At 38.8% G+C, this 12,548-nt stretch overlaps 1 protein-coding gene across 1 annotated transcript in view; it reads right to left on the bottom strand.

Annotated features, from left to right (window-relative positions):
• Window positions 1–12,548, bottom strand: part of spartin — a 107,259-nt gene that overhangs the window by 79,757 nt on the left and 14,954 nt on the right. The window lies entirely within an intron of this gene.

The following is a 12,548-nucleotide window of genomic DNA, read 5'->3' as shown; positions in this document are numbered from 1 at the left end:
GCTATTTATATTTTCTGTAAGTAGCTTATAGACCTAGGCAAGATCCTTGATTTATTCTGAATTGAGACAGCGAGATTTTTGAAGTTAATTAATATTTAAGTGTCCGTAGATTTATCGTTCGTAACTTGCCGCCATTGTTATACGATACAACGTTATATCCCGAACTAGATAGCGTTAGCTTAGTATAGTATAGTATATAATATTATCAATTAATCAGTAATTTATTAATCTTGTTGAACTTCATTGTCAATTAAATTTTACTTTAATTAAACATATAACGATTTAGATTTTACGAACGAACGTAACATAATTAATCAATACAGCAGGCCCCCGTTATAACGCGGTTCGCTATACGCTGATTCGCTATAACGCTGTTCTTATATTATAACCCGTATCTGACTATAACGCTGTCACAGATCACTATAACGCTCTTTTACAGATTACATTTTTGACATATTAACGAAATCGTTTCATTTGATGGAGTCGATAGCTTGAAAATGAATAGCAAAACAGCATTAAAACGTTTCCCATGCCGACTTGAGAAATTTTCCCACGCTCAGTGAAATTTTCTCGCACGCTAATTTAGTTTCAGTACAGTGACTTGTTACGTAGTTCCGAGATCAACATTTTAAAAAATGATCAAGTATATTGCTTGTAATATTTGCGTTATATGCATTTATCCGAAGTCTAGTCATCACTCAGTAGAGTATTAGACATCGTGCGTAACGGAAAGTTTACTTGAACATTGTATCGTAATTAATTCAACCAACGCAGTTACATTTTCGAAGAGCTAATAATGACTGATAGTAATGAAAAAGCAACAACGTCTGGGCGCAGTACGAAGACTATAAATGTAAGAAAAAGACTGAATTTGAAAATTAAATTAGACGTTTTGAAGCAAATCGATTCCGGTCAACGACAAACGGATGTGTGCCATAATTTAGGACTTGCAACTTCAACTGTAAGAACAATTATAAAAAAATAAAGAATTAATTTTTGCAGCGGGAAAGATAGCTGTTCCACTAAAAGCAACTTTCTCATGTATCTTTTGTAAATATGTTTTGTAAACCCCTGGCACCACCATGCCGTGACGGGACTAATTGTATGTCTATCATTGCTGCAATTAAAGATTCTATTCTATAGGACTAGGCCCGCTATTAGGATTGAAATGGAAGACTAATTTTATTGAAGATAATATTCCAATGCAGAATTGAATTAAGTTAAATATTAAAAAGAGAGAGAGAGAGAGAGAGAGAGAGAGAGAGAGAGCGAAAGAGATTAGCCAATATGATGATCTGAAGAAAAGTCGCCTAAAAAAAAAAAAAAAGTGGAACCATTTAAAACTGGTAAGGGCTGGTTGAATAGATTTAAAATCCAGGGAGAAGCCGCAAGTGCAGATCAAGGAGCCGAAACTTTCAAAAAAGAACTTGTTAAAATTATTGAAGAGGGGTATTATGTGTTATACTTCTCAACAAGTTTTTAACATAGCTGAAGCATGACTTTTGTGGAAATGAATACCTAAAAGAAGTTTCATATTGAAAGAAGAAAAAAACATGCCAGGTTTCAAAGCGGCGAAGGATCGGTTGACTTTATTGTTGGTTATAATGCTGCGGGGGATTTAAAATTAATACCCCTTTTAGTTTATTTGGAAGAGGGCCAAAGTCCAACTCAAAATCCACACATTTTTCATGATAAAATTCATCAATTAAATTAAATTCATTATTTTAATTGGAATTTTAAATTTACTTTTGATACGCAAGTAGTTACCACATAATTATACGTATGCAATGCAGAATATTTTATATGTGCAAATATTTGAATATTAAATATTTTGACCTACATTTGTGCATCTTTTCATTACTGTTTATTATTCATTAGGAAATATCCTATGGCACCGACCGCAGCTCATAAATACATATGTTACCTTATGGGAAAGCGGCGCTCGCTTAGCGCGGATTCACTTAGCGCTCTGTTTTTCCGGAACGAATGATCAGCGTTAAGCGGGGGTCACCTGTACATAACTTGATACAGAACTTATTTAAAGAAACTCGAAGATAATACTTGACATTTACAAATATATATAGAGATACAACTGCATTGGGATACAAGTTTAGGGTTATAATTTTGTACTGAAATTGAAATTTTATTGAAATTGAATCGAAATCATGACTCAGACCAGAGCAGCAAAGCAAAAGGCTCAAGCTAAATGGAATGCTGTGGCTCAGGGGTGAACTGAGGGGGACAGTTGCCCTCTGAATCACAGCCTTTTAAAATGCACTGCTTGCTCGATATTTGTGGAGCAATCAGGTATGGGACGTGATATTGCCAAGGGAGATGTCTTTGTGTGTGCACAATGTAAGGAGTGTGAGGAAATGAGGTGACAACTCAGCGTTGTTATGGGCCTATACGAGAGCATGAAGGACAGGGTGGATGCCCTCGAAGGATCTAAATTGAGGGGCCCATCAAGCTCTCAGCTGCCCAAATAAACGCCAGAGATTGCACTTGATCATCACGAAACACAGTGGCAACCCCCAAGGCAGAATGCGTTGGTCCCACAGGAACTAGCAGTTGTTGGTAACTTTATTGTCAGGGAAATGGGGAACATGCTATGTAAAAAGGATAGGTGGAACAGGACCAGGGTATGTCTGCCAGGGCCAAAGGTTGATGATGTTGTAAAGCAGATATCATCTTTTAAGGGCACAAAGGGTGATATTGTTGTACACGTTGGCACTAATGATATTAAGAGTAGGAGACTGGCAGAATTACTTAAAACGTACAGGCCACTATTGAAAAAAAGCCGTGAATTAGGGTTGAATTTGAAAGTGTCTGAAATTCTGCAGAAACACAAAAGGAGGGAGTACATGATGAGAGCCTTGTCGATCAATTCGGCCCTGGAAAGATTGTGCGAGGCTCAGGGGGTAGAAATTTTTTCAGCCTGGTCTGTACTTGTTAACAGGAGAGACTGCTTCTACAGGGATGGGATACACTTAAATAAAAAGGGTGCAAGAATATTTGCTGATGCTATCGAGGCAATGTTAGATGGGTCGGAAAACTGCTAGCTTGGGGGAGAGATACAAGGACTAATAGATTAACAGTAGCCACTGGCAGAGGTGAAAGTGATTCTTGCACTGCTTCTATTGGAATGAGTAGTAACCTGGAAAACAAGATGCAGGATATTTCAGAGACTGCTGGGAGTCATTGCGGTATAAGTAAACACAGGGGTTGTGTTAGGGTAGCTAAGAACAGGAACAGGTGTGTGTATACTTGCATGTACACCAATGCTAGGAGCTTGGTAAATAAATTTGATGAATTTGAGGTATTGATCAGAACATCAAAGGCAGATATTGTTGGGATATCAGAGACGTGGTGTCACACAGATATAAGGAATGCAGAACTGGAATTTGGGGAGTACGAAGTGTACAGGAAGGATAGACAAGATAGGAAGGGAGGAGGGGTTATACTATTAGTTAAGAAACACATAAAATCCAAGGAAGTGAAGCCAGTCGACATCGCTGGACAGTGCAGTGTTGAGTCAGTTTGGTGTGACATAAGCATTGGGAGATCAAAATTGAGAGTAGGAGTGTGTTATATTCCTAATGACTCTGATGAGTATAATAAGGAACTGTACAGTACAGGGAAATAGAGTGGGCCAGTAAATCAGAGAGTCTTATAATGGGGGATTGTAATTTCTCAGATATTGACTGGAATTTGTGAGTTGGTCACTCACACACTAGCAAGGCTTTTGTGGATTTATTGGATGATTGTTTTCTACATCGGCATGTTCGGGAGGCAACTAGAGGGAGTAATACTCTTGATCTGATTATTAGTAGTGATTCTTCATGCATTAAGAATGTGCAAATAAAGGAACCACTAGGTGGCAGTGATCACAGTGTGCCGAAGTGGGATTTACTCAAAGAGCTAACTACCATCAGGGGTAAAGGGAAGGGTTTTTGCTTTCGTAAAGGTGACAACAGTGGTCTGAGACAGTGAGACCAACTGATGATGTTACCAACAGCAAATTCAAAATGGGAAGCATTCAAATAAATTATCTTGGAAGCTACTAGGCTTTACATACCAACTAAGAAATATTGTTCAAGGTTTAGGCCTAAATGGATGTCAGATGAACTAATGAGACATGTGGCAGAGAAGAAAAATGCATAGGATACATATAAATTAATGGGTGCCATGGAAGCCTATGACAGATATAGATATGCTGGTCTGTAACCAAGTCACAAAGGAGATTAGGCAGGCAAAGGCAGATTATGAGAATCCCTGGCAAAGGATGCAAAGAAAAACAACAAAGAGTTCTTTGCCTATGTAAACTCTAGAAGGAAAGGGATGAATCAGATTGGTTCACTGGATACTGATGGTTCAACTGTTGATGATCCTGCTCAGGTGGCTAACAAACTAAATGAGTATTTTGCATCTACATTCACCCATGAGGAGTTATTCAGGGAGGGGAATGCCAGAGTTGAGTTAAACTCTGGCAGTGAGCTGGATGATTTTGTAATAACTTAGAGGAAAGTGGAGGAGAAATTGTTGAAGATAAACATAAAAAAAGGCACCCAGGTGGATGGGATCTATCCAGTTATATTAAAGGAGGGAGCAAAGGAAGTAAGCAAACCCTTAACCATAATTATGAAAGCTTCTCTGGACTCATGGGAGGTACGCCTGACGTAGCTGAGAGTGCATAGTATGTGTTCCTTGATTGGACCGGGGTTCAAGCCTGTGACCACTAAATACGATAAATATTTGTATTGACGATTTATTGTAAACTCTACTGACTTGGTTGTCGTGCCGGAGTATAAACAGAAAATTTATTTATTTATTTATTTACCCATGGTATGGAGATGTGCAAATGTGACCCCAATTCACAAAGGAGGATCAAAGGGCAACACAAGTAATTATAGACCTGTAAGTGTAACTTCTGTTCCAGGAAAATTAATGGAGGCACTGGTTAAAGAAGCACTGCAGGATAATCTTTTTTTTTTTTTTTTTTTTTATGAGAACCCCAAACACGAGAGGTATTAAACCTATAGTACTTAGTACCGTGCTTGGGTTGGAGGTTGAGAAGACGAAAGAAGATATTTGTTGATATTGGACTTGAACTTCTGTAGATTGTAATTTTCAGGAAATACGTATGAAGGAAGGTTGTTCCAGAAAACGGCAGTTGAATGAATAAATGAGGAAGATGAAAAGTTGGTTCTGTGGGTTTGAAGTTGGACAGTAAATGGATGTTGGCTGGTGGCGGCACGTGTTCGGACTGTTTTGAAAGAGAGAGCGGGAATTATAGAAGCCAATTCAGAAGAACAGTGCCCATGGAAGTATCTGTAGAAGAGGCATGCAGCAGAAACAGTGCGTCTATGAGACAGCGAGTGGAGAGACTCTGTTAGAGATGAATCATTAATTAACCGAACTGCCCTCTTCTGAATGGAATCAAGAAGCCTGAGAGAGGTTTTGGGGGCACCACCCCAGATGTGGGAACAATATTCCATGGCAGGGCGGATTTGCGATTTATACAGAGTGAGCAGCTGTTTGGGAGAAAACTAACGCCGAGAGCGAAAGAGAAAACCAAGTTTTTTAGATGCAGAGGAAGCAATATTTGTAATGTGCTTGTGCCAAGAGAGATTAGAAGTCAGGGTAATCCCCAAAAGAGATATATCATTTTGCCTAGAAATCGGAGTGTCACTAAAGATAAGCATAGGAGCAGAAGAATCCTTTTTGCGAGATATAAGACAAGATTGAGTTTTAGAAGGGTTGAAATCAACTAAGTTGTCTTTGCCCCACTGGAGAATTACCTGAAGATCGGCATTTAAGGAATTGGCAGCAGATTTTCGAGAACTTAAAGCTGATTGAGCTGGACAAGGTTTCTCAAAATGGAAAGTTGAATGCAATGTGCTATCATCGTCAAAACTATGGATAGGATTTCCAGTCAATGGAAGAAGGTCATTGATATACAAGAGGAAAAAAGTGGAGGAAAGAACTGAACCTTGGGGGACACCGGCATTAGTGGAGAAGTTAGAAGACAGAGAGCCATCTACCATCACCCTCAGTGAGCGATCAGAGAGAAAACTGGATAACCAATTTCTAAAAACAGTTGGCAAACCATAAGATGGAAGCTTGTTTAGAAGACCTTTATGCCAAACACGATCAAAAGCCTTTGAGATGTCAAGAGCAACTACTCGTGTTTCACCGAACCTTTCCATTGAATTAGTCCATAAATGGGTAACATAAGCCAGAATATCACCAGTGGATCGACACTGACGGAATCCATACTGGCGATCGTTGATCAGACGGAAAGTTTCTAGGTAGTTTAAGAGTTGGCGGTTAATTGATTTCTCCATTACTTTAGAAAGAGTAGAAGTAATTGCAATGGGACGATAATTGGATGGGAGGGATTTGTCACCCTTTTTAGGAACTGGCTGGATATGAGCAAATTTCCAAGCAGAAGGAAAAACATCTTTGGAATAAGAAAGTGAAAAAAGGCGGCAAAGAATAGGAGTAAGTTCAGGAGCACAGGTTTTGAGAACAAGTGGAGAAATACCATCAGGACCTGGAGCTTTCTTAGCATCAAGATTCATCAAAATCCTTCTGATATCCTTTTGACGGAAGACCACAGGAGGCATTGAATGGAGCGTGTTAGGAATGGTGGGAGGTGTTTTACCAAGATCATTAATACATGAGCTCAAAGAAAAATGGGATGCTAGCAGGTCAGCTTTATCCTTGGCTGAAGTGACAACAGAACCATCTGGTTTGGACAGAGGTGGGAGCAGAGATGGGCAAAAGTTGCGGCCAATAGCTTTGGCAAGAGACCAGAATGCTCGGCTACCATTAGGGCAAGAAGCAAGTTTTCTACTCTTAGCCTGTTCAAACTCTAGTTTGGACTGATTAATAACTGCTTTACAATTGTTGCGAGCTTTGGTGTAGGCAGAAAATGAAACTGAAGAATTAGAAACAAGCCAATTACGATATGCAACGTTCTTCTCTTGGACAGCCTTAGCACATTTATTGGAAAACCAAGGTTTAGATAAAGGACGAGATTTTAAAGTGGAGTGTGGGATAAAGGATTCCATTCCTGCAAGAATAATTTCACTGACACGATCTGAGCAAATATTGACATCAGAAGTTTTGAAACAGTAATCAGACCAAGGAAAAGAAGAAAAGAAGTCTCGCAGGTCATCCCATTTTGCATTCTTGTAATGCCAAACAATACGAGGTTGGGAATAGCCATGAGATAAAGGTTCCATTGGAGAAGAGACAATCACCAAGTTGTGATCTGAAGTGCCTAAAGGACCTCTCACTTCAACCTTGTACTTAGAAGGGTTGTCTGTGAGAAAAAGATCAAGCGTATTGGCTGTATGATTAGGATTTTCCGGTATTCTTGTAGGTAAATGAACAATCTGTGCTAGGTCATTAGTAATTGCAAAAGCCTCAGCATCTCGACCTGCTGGGTCGGTGTGACTAGAAAACGGAAGCCAGCTGGAGTTGTGAACGTTAAAATCACCAAGGAAAATTACCTCACTGTTAGGAAAGTTGGACTGGAGAAAGTCAAGTTGCAAAGAGAGGAAGTCAAAGAGCTCCAAGTGATTAGTGGAGTTGGGAGAACGGTAGAGACAACAGATGAATTTTACACAATGAGGTAGAGAGATTTTAAGCCAGAGAAGATCAAAGAGAGGAGATTCCAAATTGCCAAGTCTCTGACAGGGAATATCAGAACGGACATATGCACAAGTACCACCTTTGAGGCGAAAGGAATCATACAGCAAATAATTTGGACATCTGAGATGAGCAGTAGTTGAATCAACTGATAACTGAGATTCAGTCAGAAAAAGTACATGGGGTTTGGAAGACTGCAAGTGGAAATGGACATCGTTGAGATTAGAATTGAGACCACGTATATTTGTGAAATGAATTAGGAAGTCCTTGGGAGGTTTAGATCTTTTCGCAGATAAGCGTGCTCTATTATTTTGACAATTCATGGTGTATTCAATAGTAAGAAAAAGTGGGTGGGACATGCTGTATGAAGTAATGAAATTTTTGGATATGGCGTACATGTGGTAAGAATATACCCAGATCCTTGACATAACGTGGCCTCGACAATGCTCCCCGCATACACACTACTCGGACTCCCTCCAGTCACTATCTGGCAGAGTAGAGGTAGCAAGATTATACACTAGCTGATCCGGAAGCTTCCTAGAGAGTTACCAATAGGTTCAGTCCGGTGTACTAACTAGCGGCCGGCCTGCGAACACCGTTTTAGAGCTGTACCCTCGAAATGTAAGGAATATCGGATCTCGCCACGACATTCATCATAACCTCAAAAATCATCAATCATACTGCATGGTGGAAGAGATAGGGAAGGGTTGGCCGGAACTTAGCTCTAGAGACTAAACATGGGTTCCACCACTTCAAGCCTCCAATAAGCAAAGTGGTGGTATTTCACCGGTTGATGAGAGTCATCTACCACCTAGTACTGCCTGGTAACATAGAGGGGCGGCGTTCCTCCATGTGGTGTGGGCGCCACACCTCGACCCCTGCTTACGTTGGTTCACACCTGGGTGGTCACCCACCATGTACTTGTGCATGAAGGTTATACCCAGGATTACTAACAGTCCCACCATCGTGAAGGTGCAAGCAGAGGATTTGGCTGTCATAGACCGTCCGGACTTCGCCGAAATTGGGTCCACTTTGACTTGAGTGTCACCCGAATATCAGTTCCATCAGCGTTTTAGACTCACAGGTAGCAAGAACAGCTTGTCTGGCATATCTGAGAGAATGTCTGTGACAGCCTCAAGGATCATCTAGACAAGACTTCAGTTATAGCTCGCACACAGCATGGTTTTGTTAAGGGAAAGTCTTGCCTGACCAATTTGATTGAATACTATGATGTGGTCAAAAAGGAACTGGATGCAGGGAATAACTTTGATATCATATATTTGGATGTTAGAAAGGCTTTTGATACTGTTGCACATGGAAGACTGCTGCACAAATTGGAGCAGTGTGGTATTGGAGGCAAATTGCTGCTATGGATAAAGGGATGGTTGAGTGGGAGAAAACAAAGAGTGATAATCAATGGACACTGCTCATTGTGGACTAATGTTACTAGTGGAGTCCCTTAGGGTTCAGTATTGGGTCCATTGTTGTTTTCTGTTTATATATGATATTGATGATGGTATATCAAGCTTAATGTCCAATTTGCAGACGATACGAAGGTTGGCAGAAGGTTGGATGGTTGGTTGTTAAGGTCCCTAATGACAGTACGCTGCTGCAACAGGATCTAGAAAAGTTGAGCAGATGGGCTTAGAGGTGGCAAATGAAGTTTAACATTGACAAATGTAAAGTGCTACATATGGGAAGCAGCAACCCCAGAGTGACGTATCAACTCTGTGGTACTGCACTGACAGTGGTAGAGAACGAAAAGAACCTGGGGGTAATTGTGCAGGCAGATATGAAGTTTTCTGAGCAGTGCAGACAGTCTGCAAGAGTAGCTCAGTGTCTTGTCAATGATATACAGGAATTTTTCTAGCAGGGATAAGAAGGTGATTATCCCCTTATATAAGGCAATGATCAGGTCACGCCTTGAGTACTGTATACAGGTCTGGAGCCGGCCTCATTTTAAGGAGGATGTAGAGCTGTTGGAATGAGTACAGAGAAGGGCAACAAGATTAGTGAATGGAACAAAGGGTTGCTCTTACGAAGAAAGGCTTAAATTTTTGCAAATTACAGTGTCTGGAGACTAGGTACCTGCGAGGTGATCTGATTGAGGTGTATAAAGCCTTGAATGGTTTGAGCATGCTCAATGCTGATGGAATTCTTCCTCTTGCTCAGAATAATCATTTGAGAGGGCATAAATTCAAATTGAGAAAAGACAGATGTAGACAGATAGATGTGCAGAAGTTTGCCTTTAGCCAGCGTGTGATTGGTTGGTTGGTTGAACAGACTTCCATCCTTTGTTGTGGAAGTTGATATCCTAAATAAATTTAAGGCTGAGCTGGACAGGTACTTGGAACGAATGGAAGGGTAAAATGAAGTGTGTTTTTTTTTTTTTTTTTTTTTTTGGCTGATGCTGCATAAGCTTGCTTTCTTGCATCATATGCCTCTACTAATGCTAAAAGTGTTATTCACAAATTTCGTCAGGATACTGAGAAAGTAATATTGGATATCGACCAACAAAATTACAAATACATGTGGCAATGATGAACTACCATACCTCCGTGTCTGCCACCGCAGGGGTGAGCCTGAGATCTGATTTGGCATCATTGTTAAAGATCATATGGGATCCAGCAATCAGTTTATCTGGTGAAAGGTAAAATTTTTAGTTTTGCTACTAGCTTGCGGTTTGGTTTGGATTTTATTGGCGCATTAGCAACTAAGGCTATAATGCGCTACCAGCTTGCGGTCAATACATTGCATTTAGTATGTGGGAAATTAGACAGAAAAACCTTTTCTGCATTTGATTGCTTGCAAGGTTCTCTACAATGCAGATCACTCCGAAACGGCAAGATTTGTGAATGATTGTTTGCTTCGACACATGGTGAAAAAAAGTCCACATTTTTGTTAGTGACATTAGTCTATATATAATAAAAGCAGATAATAAAAGCATTACAGGTTTTCTCTCCAGGTTGTTTAGTTTATGGCTTACACAGGGTTGCAGAAATAATTCAGGAGAACTTTAGTGAAATTATTTCTTGTGTAAAAAAGTTCTTTGTAAAAGCTCCTACACACATAGCTATTTATAGAAATATGCAATATGGCCTCCCTTTTCTACCAGAGCTTATTCTGACAAAGTAGGAAAAGTGGTTATGCAGAGCATTGTTTTATGCTAAAAATTTGTATCTTATAAAAATAAAGTTCTCAATGCATTTGATACTGCAGCTATTGGCACTGCTAAGACAATCGCTAATAATTGCTATTCATAAAGACTCATTCTGCTTGGATACCTAATTTTATAACTGAATTGGAACAATGGGACTGAGTGGTAAAACTTAAGAGGTAGGGAAAATTCAGTTAGAAATTTCAACCATCTCCATTGACAGGAGAGAAAATAAGAATAAGTTTTACAGGGTTTTAAAAAATAACTCTAATTCCATTAACAGTCATCTGTTTTAAGGAAAACAGATGACTGTTAATGGAAACGAACAGGAATTTCCATTTAAGTAGAAGCTTCAAAGTTCCATATTTTAAAATTTACCCCAATCATTTCCATTGATGTGAAAAGATTATTCTGTTTTTAAAATGATTTTGGATAATAAATTGCCACAGATTTACAATGGGCCAATGAAAAATATATTACTGCTTACTATAACAAAAAGATTAAAAGTTATTCCACAAACAAGTTGTAAAATGATCATTCTAACAGTTTTCATTAACAGTTTTGTTACTTTTAAATAGTGAATACAAAGAAATAGTTCAATTAATTATGATAAACAGGTAATAAATGTAAAAACTGTTATTGTATAATAAAAGTTTTTTTATATATATTTTTTTACACATGTTTTTGTATATTTTATTGCATCTTTGCATTCATATTTTGCCTGTTTTCCAATGCATATTATCTGACATCTAGTCATGATCTGATTGAGGTGTATAAAGTTTTGAATAGTTTGAGCATGCTCAATGCTGATGGGATTCTTCCTCTTGCTGAGAATAATTGCCTGAGAGGGCATAAATTCAAATTGAGGAAAGACAGTTGTAGGATAGATGTGTGGAAGTTTGCAGTGGTTGATTGGTGGAACAAACTTCCATCTGTCGTTGTAGAAGTTGATAGCTTAAACAGATTCAAGGCAGAACTAGGCAAACATTTGGAGCAAGTGGACGGGTGAAATGAGAAGGGTGTGTGTGTGTGTTTTTTTTTTTTTTTTTTTTGCTGATGCTATATAAGTTTGCTTTCTTGCATCATGTGCCCTTCCTAATGATAAATGCACTGCTGACACGCTTCGATCCAGCAAAATATGTTGATTGGTGGCTGCTTCGGAAAGGTCATTCAGCAGCAGACACAAACAGTAAAAAGAGTGTTGGATGTAAACTTAATAAAAATTTGGAATATTCTATAAAACTTCATTAGGCGCCTCCGTAGCCAGGTGGGCAGGAGCAGCAGTGCGTAGCATACACTTCTTGATTAGACAGGGGTTCAAACCAGCGACCACCAAATACAGAGAATGCGGAAAGGTCAGGGAATGACCACCGCATATCCCCGGAGCAATATGGCCTTAGTTGCTAATGCTCCTAAAAACCAAATAACAAACAATAACAAAACTTCATTATGAAATTATTTTTACTTAGTACTTATTTTTACTTCTTACCTATTATTTTTCATGTATTACTTATTTTACTCACCTTTGACTTATTTTTTTACACATTTTCTTTATTTTTTACACATTTTTTTATATACTTGTATAATAAATTTATGCTTAATAAACTGTGTGTTAATATACTTAATTTATTGTTCTTATTCCAAAAACATTACTATTGAAGTAACAATATCAGGAAATTATTTTTTTAGTTTACTTTTCATATCCTTTTAATTTTCAGTTTTTCCTGATAACAAA

The sequence above is a fragment of the Mastigoproctus giganteus genome, chromosome 11 (genome assembly GCF_048544385.1).
Source record: "Mastigoproctus giganteus isolate SK-2022 chromosome 11, ASM4854438v1, whole genome shotgun sequence".
Taxonomy (NCBI): Eukaryota; Metazoa; Arthropoda; class Arachnida; order Uropygi; family Thelyphonidae; genus Mastigoproctus; species Mastigoproctus giganteus.
The sequence above is the reverse complement of the archived record's forward strand: the minus strand, read 5'-3'. Positions and strand labels throughout refer to the sequence as shown.